Raw genomic sequence first — 20392 nt, 5'->3', positions numbered from 1 at the left:
TGAAATACCAAATATCACTATAGGAGAAATGTCAAAAGTCGTCGTTTTTTTAATGATTTGTAATAATTTCCATATTAATATGCATGATTGTATTATATAGTAGATTGTATGCGCACATATAAGAATCATTTGGTGACAATGATGCATGTCAAATTTCCAACAAATGTTTGATTAAATTTGCTTTAGTTGAGGAATTTGTGTTCAAAATCTGCCATCATTATTTCTGCAGTCATTATCTACTCGGCCCTCACCTTCATCAACAAATAAAGTATCACACTTTATGTCTTCATCAAATTTTAAACTGTGCTCATATTTACAAAATCATTTGAGGTGTATTTTTCTATTCTTAATCGTGAAGATTGCAGATGTATTGTTTTATTTAAATTAGAAAGTTTGTTTATGTAATACTAGCCTTTAACCCCGTGCAAAGCAGGGGCGGGTTTATGATTTGTAATTTATTAATTATAATTTAATTCTTAACACCATTTTATTAGTATTTTAGTATTAATGAATTGGATTTTAGTTAAATTATATTAACCAACTCATTATATCTTCTAACGGAAATTTAGCTTTCACAATTTATTATCTATCTATAAATATTTTTCTATATTAATATGTGACAGTTTATTATTCAATTTTTCATATTTCATATATCTTCATATGTTACGTAATGGCTCGTGTTTGTAATGAAATAGAATACGTAAGTGTTAAATTTCGAGTAGAATACGTTATAATTAAAAAGTAGCGTCTTTATTAGTTATTTATATGTATTTTAGACAAAAGATATTCAAAATTGTATATTTATAATTAGTTATACGTTTATCTATAAGTAATTTTTAATATTAATATATGTTATTAACAGTAGTTTCACCTTTTTTTTAACTAATTAGAAATTATATTGGGAAAATAGATTTTTTTGTCACCGAACTTATTATGTTTTTAGAAACTTGCCACTCAACTAAAGTTTTTTTCCTTTTAGTCACTGATGTTAGGTTCGGAATTTTTTTTGCCACTAAAGTTAGGTTCGGATTTGATTATTACCATTATATTAATTTTTTGTAGTATTATTAAAATATAATGATAACCCGTAATATTTTGATGATTTGATATATGTCTATATTTATATATAGTACTTTTATGTACCCAAGATCGTTTATCTTCGGTGATAAAAGTTAAACACGCATTTTACGGTTTCTAAAAGTGTACTCTCATAAATTATTTTATTTTTTCTCCTGAATAAAAATTTAGTGTTTAAATTTTTATACGCAAAAAGAAAATCTCATAAATCATCGAAGATTAAGTTTTCCTCTCTATTTATTTATCTTTATCTTGAAAATTATAATAAGATAAAGTTATTAACAGTAGTTTCACCTTTTTTTTAACTAATTATAAATTATATTTAAAAAGATATTAACATACATAAGGAGTGTTTTTAGTATATGAAACTGTTTAATAAATATCTACTTGTAGACTTTTAGTTTTAGAGGAGAGTACCAAACCAAAATTTTGTACGACTACAAATTATACCTATGTTGGCTTTTTATAGTATAGTATAGATGGATTCATGTTTTCATTTATTATTTCGATTATTTTTAAAGTTACATGAAATGTTTCGAATGATTTTCTACAAGAAAATATGTGCACGGAACTCGGAGATAAATCATGGAGCAACTTTAAAAGCAAAGAAAAATCAAGAACGATGTGATTTATATTAAAGAAGTAAATAAACACAACGCAACGAAGGAAAGAAACAAAAAATCATTGATGGGTAAAAATATATATAGCATTGGGAATTTTTTGGATGTGAATATGAGATGATACACGAACCCAGAACATTTTTAATTAAGATTACATGTATTAAAAATCATTAATATTGATGAGAGATTTTATATGTGCGTGTGTATTTTATATTGTTAAGTAAAATATATCTTAAAAATATGTAATATGATCTTTTCATTCAATTCGCGGGGAGCGCGTATTTTTTCCTTGGTATAGAATATAAGTAAATAAGCTATAACAAGTCAATAATTGTTGCAAAGCGGACACACTTAAAGAATAAATCTATAGCTATTATATATCAAAATTTTGTATTAAAATATGTTTGCATTGAATAGACTCTGAGTCCAAGGCATAGACATCACTTATTCATGTGCTATTTATGTGTTGTAGTACTTTGGCATCATTTGTAGTATTAGAATTTACGCTAGAAGTCTTTTATCAAATTTTGTGGTAGCACTTCTTATCAAAATGTATACATGAAGGATCAACCTTGACATTATTCAAAGAGGGTTTAAGTTTATGATAAGCATAATATAATCTTTGCAACGTATAAATAGAATGCCACGACCACAGTGAAAACAAAGGTTGTGGCTTAAACTTCTCTACATTCCTCATTTAGGAGCAACAGAGTTTATCTATTTATTCTTCCCCCAATAAATGGCAAGATTGTTAGTATAATTACCACAACTATGACATTAGCAATTGGAATTGACATACAGTTATCACTCCTTTTTATGCTTACTTTATCATTCATGTTCTTCCTAGGAACCTTAACTTGTTTCACATTTTTAACCTCTTTGAACTTATGCTTAAGTTGTTTCTAATACATTAAGTCAATATTAACATATTTGACTTTTTCCAATTTTTGTTTTTTAGAGTTTAAATTTGTTTTAACTTTTAAGGTAGAACCTTCCTCAATTACTAGTTTAGGCTCTTCAAATTTTGGGACAAACCTCACACGATTAATCTTAGGCTTTGAAGCTTTTTTGTGAATTAATGTTGGTTTCGTAGTCTCAACTTTTTTTTTTTTTTTCTTGGTTGGTTTATAAATTATCTGAGTAACCTAGTCCTCATTTCCAACAGCCACTACCTAAGATATTCAGAGTTGATTTTCGAGAATTAGTCGGGTTTAAGTTCATATAATAATCACAATACAAACTATGATACCTTTTGCATGTATAAATAGAATGCCAAACACTGTCACAGTGAAAACAAAGGTTATGTTGCTTAAACTACTCTACACTCGTGATTTAGGAGCAACAAAGTTTATATCTTTAGTCGTCCCACAATAAATAGCAAGATTGTTAGTATTACCACAGTTATGACATTTCTTCCTAGGATCAATTGGTATTGGCATATAGTCATTTCTTTTCTTAAGATCTAGAATTTCAAATTTTATTCTCTTATTCTCTAAAGTCTGATCTCTAAAGCTAACATCCATGTTTTCAAGCAAAATTCTTAACTTAACAGTATCATCAGTATCAAAAGCAAGGATGGAGTAGGTACCTTCATCTCAGATGTTTCTGAGCTATTTTCAACATTTACCATCAAGGCATAGTTCACCTCCTTATCAGAATCTGAAGTGTCAGCCCGATCCATCTTCTTAATTTGTGATGAAATCTTGACATTCCTTTATTGCACTCAAGTGCAAAGTGTCCCTTTTTAACACCGTTGTAACATTTAATCTTGGACTTGTCCACTTTCCCAGATCTGCTTACTCTTCCCTCAGCGTTTCTCAAATTCTTCTTTTCAGAGTTGGAATCACTCTCAGAGAACTTTTTACCCTTCTTGAAGTTCTTTATAAGTCATCTTCTTGAAACTCTTCACCATCAAGGCAGCAAGTTGCATCACCTCACCATCATTGTTTTCATCATCAGAATCTGTGAGATTATCAGAGTTTGAGCCATCATCAGAGTTTGATGACTCATTATCGGATTTTGTAATTAAAACTAGCCTTTCCCTTGGAGTGCCTCTTATTTACAGAACCTTTTTCTAGTAACTTTTTCCACAATCTTCAAGGCAATTGACTTGGACTGGCCTCCACGCCTATTGATTCTATATTCCCCTCCGTGTCGTCGACTGCAGTTTTCTCGGGCGCTCTCTCTTTCCGCCGCCTCTTACACTCCTCTCTTTCTCATCACTCTGTATCTTATTTTAATTATGCTTGTGATTTCTCAGTATCTCCTCCTTGAATGTCCTTCTTTTCCTCAAATTCCTACTTTCCCCTCTCTCTCTCAATTTTCTTCCCCAAGTTCTCTCTCTAAACTTAAAGGTGTGGGTTGATAACTATTTACTAGCCCTTTTATAATACCAATTTTTATTAATTACTTCGAAGGACAAATAGTTTTATTTATGTCCTAACATTTGTCCCTAATTGCGGAACTTGTATATTAGGTTAAATCCTTTTAGAAAAATAAAAATTATTTTCTGATATGGTTATCGAACACAATTTTTCCTTTTCCCATGCGTATTATTTATTGATAAGAATACTCAATTTTCACTATTTATTCTTACTATTTAATAGCTGTAGTAAATAATTTTAATAGTAATTAACACTTTGCACCCCAGAAGTTTAGGCGCTTTTTCGATTTGGTCTCAAACAATTTTTTTTCAATACGCACCCGAATCTTCGATATGCACTCCTTCGACCATCTTCCGTCAAGTTGACCGTCAAAATTAACAGATGTGGGGTTTACACTTTGCACCCCACAAGTCTAATTTTTTTTCATGAATATTCTGAAACAGAGCACCTGAAAAAAGCTTGACATAAGATCAGATCTTCGACGACTAATCTTTAAACTTATTGCTTCCAAATGTTAATTCTGTGAATTGCAGTGCTTAGATAATTTTATAATCAGTGCCCGTATTAATAACCTAAATATACTGTGTATTCAATTTGTGCATATGGAAGTTTTGGGTTCGTTTAATTTCTGGGATGGTAAGTTTAATATTTATTCTTGCTCACACTTTAGACTTTAGTATTAGCATGATAGGTCTTGTACTGACAATCGTTAACACAAACTTTAGTAACAGAATAATTGTAGAAACTAAAGTTGATATAAAAGTTGAATTTTGCAGATTATCAAGAAAAAGCAACCACACAAGCTTTCGTATGCGGCGATACACGTGCTGAAGAAGAACTCGTTGTGGTATCTTTTAGAGGTACGGAGGTATTTGATGCAGATTCTTGGCCATCTGACATTGATCTCTCTTGGTTGTATGAGCTTCGTTGCGGCATGGGAAAGTTTCATGGGGGCTTCTTGAAAGCTTTAGGCTTACAGAAGAGTCTAGGTTTCCCAGAAGAAATTGAACAAGTAGATGACAGACCAAGAGATTACAAGGGATTTATACATCCGGTCAACCAAGAGTCGGAGACGTGAAATTCGGAGAGTTCATGGAAGAGCAATTAAAGAATTACTGTATTCGGTATATAAGCACTGTTTACTGCAATGATATTGTGCTCAGGCTTCCTTTTGATGACAACAGTTTTATGTTCAAGCACTTTGGAGAGTGCCGCTACTTTAACAGTTTTTATCAAGGACAGGTAATCAGCTTATAACTTTCACTAAATCAAATTACACACACATCATGCACGGCTTCATAATTGTACATAGTACATAAAATAGAAGATTGAGTATGAGCTTGTGGTTGATTAAGATTGTCGCAGAGGAACCGAACAAGAATTACTTTTCGCTTTTGGATGCCATTCCAAGGAGGGTGAATGCAATTTGGGAACTTGCAAGAAGCTTTATCATTCCATATACAAGGGGAGCTGATTACAAGGAAGGGGCTCTTCTTCGACTGATAAGATTTATAGGAGTTTTAGTGCCGGGTATATCAGCTAATTTTCCCCACATTTATATTGTGCTTCCCGGTTGGTATTATTTGGTGTATTGTCAACTCGTGACTAGCTAGCTACGCTAATCATGAGTTCTGATATTGTGATAGTTATTTTCTTCAAGTGCTCTGTTTCACAATATTGATGGGAAAAAAAATTACTTATGGGTGCAAAGTGCAAACCCCAGATTTGTTAACTTTTAACGGTCAACTTGACGGAAGATGGATAAAGGGGTGCATATCGAAGCGATTTTTAAACATTAGGGTGCATATTGGTAAAAAAAATTGTTTGAGATGAAACCAAAAAAGCGCCTGAACTTCTCGGGTGCAAAGTGTAAATTTCTCTAATTTTAATGACAATATATAGTTGCTTTGTCGAGTAAATAAAGCAAATAATTTTTGCCTGCGACTTTCTAAATATTTAGATTTGTTGCTACCGTTATTAATTAGAAATAATCCAATTAGCTACACTCAATATATATTATTATCTTGTAACCTCATAAATATATAATAATAAAAAAAATTAATCGTGCACACTTGTTATATCCACGTCACGCGCGACACTTAAATAAATAATTAAATAAGTTATTAAATATTTCTTGTGTTATTGTAACTTTAATCAAAGAGTAATAATGTTAATTTAACTATTACTCTCGCCTATTCATGAATAATAAATTTTTGTACAATTAAAAAATAAAGTTATTAAATATTAAATATAAGTACTTGAGAATTTGTGGTTGTTACATCTCTTCCTTTCTCGAGTATAATCTACGGGATTTGATAGACTATACTTGAATTCTTTTGGTTGGTATTGTTATTTTTCTTTTTTCGAACATAATCTACGAGATTTTGATATGGTATACTTGAATATTTTAGGATGGCCAGATTTTGCATAAAATCAAAATCGGTAATAATCTACAAAAATTCAAAAATTATTTATTATGAATTAAGCAACTTTATCTCTTCTATCAATCAGTGGAAAGATTATATGTATGAAAGAATATTTAAAATATTGTCCCTAACTATAAATTCCATGAACACAGCTGTTTTATTCATTAACTGTGAAATCTCATATACCTTTTTATCTTTTTAAACTCATATAAACAATAAAAATCATAAATTACAGATCACATATACAACACTTACCCTATATATACTTATCTCTTTCATTGTTTAGTTCACAGCAATAACATTTTCGCAGTGATGAGTTCTTCAAAAAACTTGGGTGGATCCTCATCTCTGCCAGCTCCAGGGGGCATGGAGGAGCTCCTCAATATTATTCGTTCAATTCTGATGGGTCTTTAAGGACCAATGGTGTGTCAATGAATGCCAGCACACCAGTCATTCTTAAAATCCCTAATGGATTTGATGTCATAGGTCGTGTGGTGCAATTTGCACAGCATTTCGGGGTTTCTGTAACTGTGCTTACTGGCCAGGGACTCATTTCTGCTGTTGATGTTGGGTATCCACAAGGTGCAATCCCACCCCCATGCGTTTCTACAAGCTTCCAGATAATTTAATTTTCTGGGACTAACAGTTGTTGGAATGCTGCTTCTGGAAACATTATTAGTTGTTTCAATGTTCAATTTGCAGATGTTGCAGGTAATGTTATGGAAGGACGGATTCACTCTCACATGAAAGCAGCAAGTGTTGTTACGCTTGTTCTTGCCGTTTCCAGACAAGTCTGATGTTTTCATTCTATTATCTCTAGTGTTGGTCTGCAGTGCAAGAAATCCTCTAGCCATGTACTCTGATAAACTATCCAGTTCAAATAAATCATTTTCAAATATTTATTCCTTATGTTTTTCCAGATATGCACTTTTCGTTAGGGGCGCGACTTTATTGTTGCAATGTATTAAGAAAATAAATTTGGAAATCAATTATAACTTACATAAATATCAATGAAATAAAATAAGAGAATAAGGATTGAGATGTATCCGGGGTGGCTTTATTGAAAATGACTTCGCATTATATATTACAATTTGTGCAAATTACAATACTAAACAAACCTTAACTCACCTTCACCAACATCAGATCTAGTATTACTCACCTTCACCAACAGATCTAGTATACTCTTCATTTCTTCATCAAATTTTAAATTGTGCTCATATTTACAAAGATTGTGTGCTCGTATGTATGGTTTGAAGTGTATTGTTCTATTGTTAATCCTCAAGATTCGAGGTGTATTGTTCTATTTAGATTCTAAAGTTTGTCTATATAATATGGATTAATTTTTTCATGTATACTTTTGATTATTTTTGAAGTTACATGAAATGTATACTTTTGATAAATCATGAAGCTGCTTTGAAAGGAAAGAAAAATTAAACAAGAAGGATGTAATTTATACTAAAGAACCAAATAAACACAATGCAACCAAGGAAAGAAACAAAAAGCATTGATTGGTAAAAATATATAACATTTCGAATTTTTGTGATGTGAATATTTAATTTAAGATTACAAGCTTTAAAATTTATTAATATTGATGGGAGGTTTTATATGTGCATGTGTATTTTATAATGTTAACTAAAAATATCTTAAAAATATATAATATGATCTTTTGAATAGCGTGAAGCGTGTATTTTCCTCTGTATAGAATATAAGTAAATAACCTATAACAAGTCAATAATTCCTACGAAGAGGCCGACACACTTAAAGAATAAAGCTATTGTCAAAATTTTGTATTAAAATATGTTTGCATTCCGTAGACTCTGTGTCCAAAGAATAGATATAACTTATTCGTGTGCTTTAGTACCCCTGTGTCATTTGTAGTATTACTGTCATGACTTAACATTTGTTGGGTCTTTCCCTTTATAAACTCATCAGTAGGTTGTATTGCATCTCTATCTCAATCATAATGAATGTTGCATGACTTCCTCCCAAAGAAAATTGTGTCAAGTAAATGTTCACCGCTTTTCATCAAAAGGTCCTCTTCCAAATGGCAACTCCAACGGGGTTGGTGTTCTCATGAATGCAAATAGCAGGAAACTGTGGGAGCTTGTGGCCTTATGCATCATATGACTAATGTCAAGGAGGTCATGTTGGGAATATAATCAGGAGCTGCCACATGTGTCGAACTGGGTTTTCACAAGGTACACATCGAGATTAATGAATTCCTAGCTTTCAATTTAATCTGATATCAAGAAGAAATGATCATCGAAGATGACTTAGTAGAAGTCATGACTATGTTTAACAATCCATGCAAATAACTTCATACTTGGCAAAACAGATCACATCGTCACTCGAGTCCCAGTCAGATAAAATGCAGCGCAGCTGAGTAAATGGCTATGTATTGTTGGGAAAATCTTCCAGTCTTTACAACAAATTCTGCTCTATTCGGCATCTTGCGTCATTTTATTCTGGGTGACATAGGCTTGGCATTTTTCTTTAAAATAGTGACTAATTTTGGGTTCGCTGAGGTTCTTCAAGAATTCCCACCACCTATTCAAATAGACAAGGAGGCTCATGAAGATGCGATGTGCAGACCAAGCTGATCATCACTACAACAAAACTGGCATCAGACAACACTAGTCACACAACAGACGCTGGAAAAAGTGTTGGCCGAAACAAAGACACAACACTTTATTTTCGTCCTCGAAAAACTATTGTCTAACACCTACGACCTACAACGGTTATTAAACTGTTGTCTAATAAATTTAATCAGACAACGGTCTCTTAACTGTGGTATTGTGTAATGATGCACGTTAGACAACTGTTTTTAGAGCCGATGTGTGAAGAAACTTCAGACAATATTCCGAGAAACCGTTGTTGTAATGAGACAAGTGTTTTATTTGTTGTGTTGTTTACGAAAAGGTCAGACAAGGGTTCCATAGAGTGTTGTGTGACTGGGAAGCTAACATACAAGTGTTTTTGTTAGCATCGTATCATGGCCTTATAGACAAGCCTTTAGCTAGTAAAACGTTGTCTGACTGAATGACTTATAAGAAAATAAATGTACATAAAAGAGTGCAAACATTCAAAAGTCCTAACCAAAGTTACAAATATATATTCATTTTCTTAGTAGTCATAGGCTTTTCTAGCATTAGATCAAGTATTGATCAAGGAAATGCGAATTTTTAACTCATAAAAATGAAAGTTTATTATACAACGGTTTTCTTCCCATAAATCGTTGTGTCATTTTCAATGATACAACTTAGATGCTTATAAAAACCGTTGTGTATTAGACACTACAGGACAAAAAATACCTTTTTATAATAAGACAAAATTTATAATTAACAAGTAATGTTAAAAAAACATACAAAATAAATATAAAAAATTTAGATTTTTTTTATACTTGACTAATATTGTTAGTTCTCGACATCCGTACGGTTAGATCATCGAAAAAAATATTTAAAAATTAATATTATGCTCATCTTATACATAACAAAGATTCTATCCAGTACTTTATAAATTGTAAACATAAAACACATACTAATACTTACGTCCGAAGTACAAAATTGTCTTGGTATTACAAATGAACAATACATATTTGCATATATGCATAATATAAATATATTTTTTAATACAAAGAGTACAAAAACAAGAATTAATCAAGGAAATGCGAAATTTTAACTCATAAAAATGAAAATTTATTACACAACGGTTTCCTTCCCATAAACCGTTGTCTACACTACTTTTATACAACGGATTTTCCATGAAGCGTTGTTTGAGCATAATGTAGACAATGGATTCTGTTACAACGGTATAACTTCGGTAACAGTTGTGTCATTTTCAATTATACAACATAGGTGCGTAGAAAAACCATTGTCTGTTAGACACTACATGACAAAAAATACCTTTTTACAATAAGACAAAATTTACAATTGACTAGTATTGTTAAAAAAACTTACAAAATAAACATAAAAAAATTTGATTTTTTTTATACATGACTAATTTTGTTAGTTCTTGACATCCGTACGGTTAGATCATCAAAATAAATTTTTATAAATTAATATACAGTTAATCGTATACATAACAAAGATTCTATTCAGTACTTTCTAAATTGTAAACATAAAACACATACTAATACTCACGTCCGAATTACAAAATTATCTTTATAGTACAAATGAACAATAGATATTTGCATATATGCCTAATATAAATATATTTGTTAAGCCATGGAGTACGAAAACAAGAATTGATCCGGGAAATGCGAATTTTTTACTCTTAAAAATGATAATTTATTGTACAACGGTTTCCCTTCTATAAACCGTTGTCTACACTATTTTTATACAACATAGGTGCTTATAAAAACCGTTGTCTGTTAGACACTACAGGACAAAAAATACCTTTTTACAAATAAGACAAAATTTACAATTCACTAGTATTGTTAAAAAAACATACAAAATAAACATAAAATTTTTATATTTTTTTTATACGTGACTAATATTGTTAGTTCTTGACATCCGTACGGTTAGATCATTGAAATAAATATTTATGAATTAATACAGAACTAATTGAATACATAACAAAGATTATATCTACTACTTTTTAAATTGTAAACATAAAACACATACTAATACATGCGTCCGAAGTACAAAATTGTCTCGGTTTTACACATGAACAATACATATTTGCATATATACATAACATAAATATATTTTTTTAATACAAAGAGTGCAAAAACAAGAATTAATCAAGGAAATGCGAATTTTTAACTCATAAAAATTACCTTTTTTATAATAAGAAAAATTTTGCGATTGACTAGTGTTGTTAAAAAAACATACAAAATAATCATAAAAAAATTAATTTTTTTAATGCATGACTAATATTGTTAGTTCAAATTTTCTTATATTTCTACATCAACAATTACTAGGATCAATTATTTTGTTTACTAGACACAATAATCCTACTATATTTTTGTAAAAGATCATATAAGATAAGTATAAAATATTTATTTTTTATACCACTAACTTTTTATATATTTAAAAATCTATTTTTATGATATTTTGATAATCAACTATAAATAAATACTTGAAAAGAATTCATTTTTTCAATAATTCAACTTCACAATATATTAAAATATAATATTTTTATTATTTATAATTCAATTTGGTATCTCAGCTTCGGAGACAAGCCATTTCATTTTCCCCACATAATTTTTCGTCCCCCCAGCAATCCCAAATTTTCATTTCCCCCTCTAGCGTTAAACTCAAATTTTGGTTTCCCCCTTCCTCTCTTTGTATCTTTCTTCTTCTACATCTCCAATTAGTATACACAGTACACCAGAGAAGCTATCGAAACAAGGGAAGCTTGCTCTTGCATCATATTCCCTTACCCGCTTCCCCCTTTATGCTTCTCTCTCTCAGGGGTCTCTCTTCTCTTCTCTCTCACGGGTCTCTCTTCTCTCTCTGGCCATCTAGCTCTATTCTCTTCTCTCTCTCCAATAATCTCTCTCGCTGTCTCTCTGTCCGGCTCTTTCTTCTCTTCTCCCTCGATGTCTCTCTTCTCTTTATCCTCTTTTTGTTTGTGATTAGGATTTGTTTTACATACTAACAGTTGTTTTTGGCTTGCTTTGTAAGTGGAGTGTGTTGATTCTCTGAAGCAGCTAAAGGAGAATAAGAATTTGATTCGCATCTTCATTCTGCTTTTGCAGGTCCAAACCCTAGATTCTCAATTTATATTTTTTTAATCAATTACATATTGAGTATGAATGTGTCAATGATTGTTCCCACACTACAAATGTGTGTGTTTTATATTATGCTTGCCAAATCTTACTGCTTCTGTAAATACTATATGTAAATATGAAAGTCTATGTGAAGCAAAGGAGACAACATATAAGCCAAAAGTAGGCAGTGCTAACTATTCACTCTTGTTTTCTCTGCTAAATTTAGATCCCTTGTTTTCCTCTTTGTCATAAGCTCATCTTTTAATTATTATTATTGATAAATATTTCACTTTGTTGTTTACAGGAATGATATTGAAGTAGAAGCACTAGTGATGAATTGAGAAGAATACCAGGTATTATATAAACACAATTAAGTTAAGTTTTCACTTTGACTATATCATTTTAAAGTGCTCTTTGTAAATTCTGATTATATGGCTGCCAGATTGATTATTTTGCTTACCTTGTGTTTCAAACTTCTGGGAAGCGTAGCTAGCACTACCTTCCCTTCCCAAATGGCCTGAAGGATTGCTAATAGCATACATGTGTAAGTGACACAAATTGGGGGAGGAGCCCCTGCTGAAATTTTACTCAGAACCATTGAGTGTGTGACATTTTAATATATCAGTCCACACAGTTAACTGGTAAGTGATATTATAATTAATTTATACTTGTCATTATATTATTTTCCAAGTTCAAGTTATAGGTAAGTATATATTGTGGACTCTTAGTTCATTTAAACATGTTGATATCAGTGTCAACCAAATGTATTTCAAACCTCATACAGATTTTTGGTCTTGATATCTAGTAAGCTCTATTCCTTGTGAACCTATTCATTTTGTATTAAATGTATGTACGTGAATATTATTCCTACTCCTCATAGATCACAAGTGAATTACTGGTGCTGCAACACTCTCTATCAGATTAGGTACAAGGGTGTTGGAAAGCAGATTAGTTTCCAATAGTCTATGACAGGTCCTGATTGGAACCTACCATGACTGGTAATTTTTAAAGCCTACAAAGTCCGCATAATGGCACCCTTCTTGCCTACAATAAAGATTATAGTTTTTATTAATACTTTATGTAGATATTGAGAATCATGTATTTTAAGCTTGAAAGAAGGAACGACTAATTACTTGTTAGTTTGTTTATAGTGGTAGTGGTTATTACAGGCTGTTTTCTTTTTACTCCTCTTTCTGGTGCTTAATTGATATTCAAATATGTTATAGGTTCATGATACATCAGATCCAATGGTGAAGAAGTTAGGTGTTGACTCACTTCCTGCTTTGGTTGGTTGGACTTCGAACGGGGAGAAGCATATCTTAAAAACAGGAGTCTCTGTAAAAGATCTAAAATCTGCAGTTCACGATCTTAGTGGTTTACTTGATGGTTAAGAGAAAGAAGAATAAAAAGGCTGGTTCAACAAGCAGAAAACAACAGACTGAACCTCTTTCTCCTTGGGTATCATCTACCTTGGTAGTTGAGCTTTTGTTAGTAGAATCTGGTGCTTGCAAGCAAATTGGGTGGAAATGTGGCTGGTTTAAGATATTGTTTCTTTAAATCTGTTGTTTTCTATAGGTAGAACTACTGTGAGCGGTCTAAACTTATTTGTGTTTGTATATTGTTACTGTAGTTGGTATTTGGTAATGGAAACTTTTGTTACTAATTTATGGCTTCTTAATTATATTCTTGAGCATAGTTTAATTAGGTTATGTAAAACCATTGTCCGACATAACTAAATACAAAAGGAAAAAAAAGAAAAGAAAACAGTTGTCCCAAGCCTTACAAACAACACAATATTAAGAATAAAAACGTTGTTTAAGACATATACAAACAAGTAAATAGTAGTCACAAACCATTGTCTAAAGCAATATTACTCGAGCATCTGAAAATAAAAACCGTTGTAGAAAAGCTTTCAAGACAATTGTTCTAATATACAGACTATTGTTATATGGGGCCTTACACAAGTGGCCCCTTCTACAAGACCGTTGTACAATGTAGTAAAACACAAGCCGTTATGACACAAATATTCTTGTCTGATACTCTTACTAACAAGTGAGTAAAACCAAAAACTGTTGTGGATACTCCTAATAACAACACAAATCGAAAATATGACTGTTGTTGTGAATTGCTTATAACAACACCTTGTTAAATGATTCCGTTGTTGTTTCCGGATGTAACACAACACGCAGAAAAACATAAACCGATGTGTTTCTTGATCTCACACAACGGTACGTACCGTTGTCTGAGGTGCGTATCAGACGGCATCTCAATAGACCACGGTTTTCTTGGGTATCAGACAACGGGCAAAAACCGTTGTCTGATGCTGTTTTTGTTGTAGTGCATGTCCCTTGAGGTGTTGAAGTTTAATATATTATATTTTATTAATAAACAATTTATAATTATTTAAGTTTTTCAGAATTATTTTATATAAATTTGATTATCATATTAAAAATAATTCTTTTTAATACTCTATGTAACACATGTATTTGGCTATTGCAATATCAAATGAACATGAATGATTGTCGTTGGGGTTGGTATGGATTAGTGCCTCTAATGCAACATAATTTTGCAACACTGGTTAGGGCTATGGCGTGTGTTGTGTTTTTATCTTATTAATGGAATATCCCGGTTATTCAAAAAAAAAGATAGCAACTCTAACCTTTAATCAGTATTGTGATTCAGTTTTCCTCCGATGATTAACAATATTTTATCATAGCACATGATGATATCCCTGTGTAATCTCCTGATCTTTCGAAATATTAAAGAGTAATGTTATGTGTACGAAAATGTTTTACAGACTGACGTGTCATTGCTATCTAAAATATAGTAAAATGTAGTAGCCGAGTGAAACTTGAGTAAACACCGACAATCTTTACTAATGTTACTGTCATATCATTTTGTATAAATTTTGTGTAGCGGTTTTGTGCGTGGTTTCCCCCAATAATATATACTACATGTACATAATTAGGTTCTACATAATGATGTGGAATTGGTACGCATTAATCACTCCTTAAAACTAGCATTAACATAGAAAAATAACAATTATGTTACGATTATATGGTTATGGAACACAATTCTTTCTTTTTTTCATGTCTATTATTTATTTATAATAATACTCACTTTTCACTATTTATTCTTCCTACTTAATAGTTGTAGTAAATAATTTTAATGGCAATCTATAGTGGCTCTATCGAGTAAACAAAGAAAATAATTTTTCTTGCGACTATCTAAATATTTAGATTTGTCTCTCTACCATTATTAATTTAGAGATAATCCAATTAGCTACCCATAATATTATATATTATTCAGTATCTGGTAACCTCATAAATAAAAAAAAGGAAATCACTAGAAATACCTCTTTTCAACAAATAATTGCTCTCTATATATATAAAAGACGATCTCAGGAGGCTGATGTGACGTCTTCTAAATCTCTTATTCTATTTTCCCTCAATTTCTTGAATTTCACTACTTATTGGTTTTTTGAAATATTAAAATTCTCGGCAGATAATAAAAGGTCTCACTATTAGTTTTTAAACTTTATCATTTAGGTTAGATTATTTGTAAAGACCGAAACCAAAAGCACGAAACCAAAAGCTTTAATGCAGTTTGTTGATTCTTATATATACACAAATGTATATATTTTGTGCCTGCGATGAAATTACACGAGAGGATGGGAAATTAAAGAGTAGAGCAATGATAAAGACATGAGAAATCAGTTGTTCTGAAAGTATCTTATAAATAGCCTTTCCATCTTAAAATGAAAATGGTTAGGTCAGTGCAGTGCAGCCAGTAATGGATGTTAAACCCACAGTCTTTTACGGGAAAAGAGCAGCAGGAATCTACCCGCCTTGCCATATGCCTTTGCTCATGTAATAGCTGGATATATATGACGTTCGCTGATAAATTGAATTTTCCTATTTTCACCATATATGTTAAGCAAGTCCCTCTTCTTTTCTCTAAAAAGTTATTAGTAGAAATACCATAAGTTCTTGCACAAGTTGGTGTGTATAGTATTATCGTTTATGCAAAGATCGGATTTGATGGGACAACAGTGAAATTCATTTGGTATGTATTCTTGACGTTCTTCACCCTGCTATACTGCACCCGCTTTTACTTTTTTTGGGAATGATGACTGTTGTGGTGTCTACCAAAGCCAACATTGCTGCAGCATTTTTTGCATTATAGAAATTTTTTTAGGATTTTTATTATCACTAGGCCAGTAAGTTCTTTCATACTCTTTAGCATGTATATACACTCTAGCGAAGTATGAAAATGTATGCAATAGTTAAGCAAGCCTTTTTTTTCTATTTAATTTGTGACAACAGAAATGCTGGTCTCGTTGAAATGATATTCATATGTATGTCTTTTCTTTTAATATTTTACATTTATTTTTTTCTTCAGCCAAGTAAATTGAGCAATACAAAAATTCGCTATGAGACAAATGTCAAAAATCGTGGCTTTTTTATGATATGTAATAGTTGTCATATTAATATGCAGGAGTTGTATTATATAATAGAATATTGTACATGCACATATAAGAATCATTTGGTCACAATGTTGCCCGTCAAATTTCCAACACATGTTTAATTAAATTTGCTTTAGTTCAGGCATTTGTGTTAAAAATTTGCTATCGTATTTATGCGGTCATTATCTACTCGGCACTCACCTTCACCAACAAATCTAGTATCACTCTTTATTTTTTTATTAAATTTTAATATTTTCTCATATTTACAAAGATTGTGTGCTCGTATGTATTGTTTGTGGTGTATGGTTCTATTCTTAATCCTGAAGATTTGAGATGTATTGTTCTTTTTAGATTCCAAAGTTAGTCCATGTGTATATATATGTTAACTAAAATATATCTTAAAAATATATAATATGATATTTTCAATAACGCGAAGCGTGTATATTTCCTTTATATAAAATATAAGTAAATAACCTATGACAAGTTAATAATTCTGGCAAAGAGGGGACACGCTTAGCGATTAAATCTATTGTCAAATTTTTGTATTAAAATATGTTTGCATTCAGTAGACTTTGAGTCCAAGGAATAGATATCACCTATTCGGTGTGCTTTAGTACTCCTGCGTCATGTGTAGTAATACTGTCATGACTTAACATTGGCTAGGCCTTTCCATTTATAAACTCATTAGTAGGCTGTATTGCATCCCTATCTCAATCATAATGAATGTTGTGTGAGTTCCTCCGGAAGAAAATTGTTTCAAGATAAATGTTCACTGCTTTTCGTCAGTAGGTCCTCTTCCAAATGGCAACTATTGAAACTTTAAGTGCAAAGATATATGTTTATATATGTGTGTTGCTGATTAAGGTAAGAGAAGAGAGAACTCTTGTATTGATGTTGTAAAAGCTTTCAGAATTACATAGTTAAGGAGATGAACATATATATAAAGAAATAACATGTAGTAAAAGTCTAAGTTAATAAATGGAGAGCGGCTATTTACTGTTGAGCCACAAAGTCATGGTCTGCTGATCTAAGAGAGTTGACAATGTGCCAATATGAACTAGTGAATTTAACACCCCCCTCAAACTGACGATGGTTGAAGAACCAGCTTGAGTTAGGAAACGAAATTGCGAAAATTGCCCAGGAGGTTAAACTCTTGTAAATATATCTGCAGTGAGTTGCCGAGTGAGGAGGAGCTGAGTTTGATGCTCAGGCAGGTGGATATCAACGGTGATTGGGGAATGCGACTTTATGTTCTACTGGAATATGAGTGCTGGATGTTTTGGGTGTATAGTTATATGTGGGTGACTTCTCAGGAGTTGCTGACAAACTGTTTGTGGAAAGGTCTCAAAGAGTTAAAACACCAGAAACAACGAAGCACAGAAAAGCAGAAGCAATCGAGGTAAGGAGCTTAAAGCTCTGATACCATATTGAAACTTTAAGTGCAAAGATATATGTTTATATATGTGTGTTGCTGATCAATGTAAGAGAAGAGAGAACTCTTGTATTCATGTTGTAAAAATTTGATGAATTACATAAGGAGATGAACATATTTATACAGAAATAACACGTAGTAAAAGTCTAAGCTAATAAATGGAGTGCGGCTATTTACTGTTGAGCCACAAAGTCATGGTCGGCTGATCTAGGAGAGGTGACAATGTGCCAATATGAACTAGTGACTTTCACACCCCTCCCTTCAAACTGAAGATGGTTGAAGAACCAACTTGAGTTAGGAAATGTAATTGCGAAAAGAACCAACTTGAGTTAGGAAACGTAATTGTGAAAATTTCCAGAAGGTTGAACTTTTGTAAATATATCTGCAATGAGTTGCCGAGTGAGGATGAGCTAAGTTTGATGCTCAGGTAGGTGGATAGCAACGGTGATTGGGTAACGCGAGTTTATGTTCTACAGGAATCTGAGTGCCTGATTTATTGGGTATAGTTATATGTGGGTGGTTTTGCTGCTTCTCAGGAGTTGCGGACAAACTGTTTGTGAAAAGGTCTCAAAGAGTTGAGACACCAGAAACAATGAAACACAGAAGAGCAGAAGCAATCGAGGTAAGGAGCTTAAAACTCTGATACCATATTGAAACTTTAAGTGCAAAGATATATGTTTATATATGTGTGTTGCTGATCAATGTAAGAGAAGAGAGAACTCTTGTGTTGATGTTGTAAAAGCTTGCAGAATTACATAAGGAGATGAACATATTTATACAGAAATAACATATAGTAAATGTCTAAGCAAATAAATGAGATGCGGCTATTTACTGTTGAGCCACAAAGTCATGGTCGGCTGATCTAGGAGAGTTGACAATGTGCCAATATGAACTAGTGACTTTAACAGCAACTCCTACGGGTTCGTGTTCTCATGAATGCAGATGGCAGGAGACTATTGGGACTGGGGAGCTTGTGTCCTTATGCATTACATGACTAATTTCACAGCGGTCATGTGGGGAATACAATCAGGAGCTGGCATGGGATTTCACAAGGGACACATCGAGACTAATGACTTCCCTGCTTTCAATTTGATCTGATATCAAGAAAAAATGATCATGGAAGATTACTTAGTAGAAGTCATGACTATGTTTAACACAATCCATGCAAATAACTTTAAACTCAGAAAAACATATCGCATTGTCACTCGAGTCCCAGATAAAATGCATCACAAGAATTAATGGCTATGTATGGTTCGGAAAACCTTGCGGCCTTTGCAGCAGTCCCTGCTCTATTCGGCAACTTGTGTCATTTTATCCTCCGTGACATGGGCTTGGCATTTCTATTTTAAATAATAGCTAATTTTGGGTTTGGGGAGGTTCTTCAAGAACTCTCACAACCTATGCAATTAGACGAGGAGGCTCATGAAAACGCCATGTTGACAAACCAAACTCATCATGTCCCTTAAGGTGTTGAATTTTAATATATTATATTTTAATAATTAATAATTTAAAATTATTTTAGTTTTTAAAAATTATTTTATATAAATTTTATTATCATATTACAACTCCAACCATGCTCTTTATACTTGCTCTTAACTCATATTTTATTATTATTTGAGAGAAAAGTTGGAGAGAGAATTAAAGAGAAGTGAATAGAAATAGAATGAAGTGATTATTTTATTCTATGAAAATACGTTAGGAGCACCTACATGCTCTTTAAAAGAAAGTAGAGAGAGGAAGCTCTTAAATTTTTAAAGAGCAACTAGGAGCCCATTGGAGCTCTAATTTTTCAAATCCTCCTAAAATTTAGACTTGAGACCTTGTTTGAGGAGCCGGTTGGAGATGCTCTTAATAAATATTTCTTGCGTCATTGTCACTTTAATCAAAGATTAATAATGTTAATATAAATATTAATCACGCCTATTCATAAATAGTAATTTTTCGACAATTAAAAAATAAAGTTATTAAATAATAATTACATACTTGAGAATTTGGGGTTGTTACCTCTCCATAATTATTTTTCCTTTGTGGAGTATAATTAACGAGATTTTGATAGAGTATAATGTATACTTGAATTTTTTGGGTGGATATCAAATATATGATTTTCTTCATTGTTATTTTTCTTTTTCCGAACATAATCTACGAGATTTTTGTAGAGTATACTTGAATATTTTTGGACGAATATTATACGTTAAGGAGGTGTATTTGATTGGGATTTTAAAAGATTTTTTTTTTCATTCATGAAATCCGAGTGTATTCAATTGGGATTATTTAA

At 31.9% G+C, this 20392-nt stretch overlaps 1 long non-coding RNA gene across 1 annotated transcript; it reads left to right on the top strand.

Moving 5' to 3' along the window:
- Positions 1-12036: 12036 nt before the first annotated feature.
- Positions 12037-13807, top strand: LOC108204068 (uncharacterized). The gene is made up of 4 exons (XR_010288483.1): positions 12037-12208; positions 12525-12573; positions 12710-12861; positions 13447-13807. It is a non-coding gene; the product is annotated as an uncharacterized LOC108204068 (long non-coding RNA).
- Positions 13808-20392: the final 6585 nt, after the last annotated feature.

This window comes from Daucus carota, chromosome 2, assembly GCF_001625215.2.
Source record: "Daucus carota subsp. sativus chromosome 2, DH1 v3.0, whole genome shotgun sequence".
Classification (NCBI taxonomy): Eukaryota; Viridiplantae; Streptophyta; class Magnoliopsida; order Apiales; family Apiaceae; genus Daucus; species Daucus carota.
This window is presented reverse-complemented; position numbering and strand designations above follow the sequence as displayed.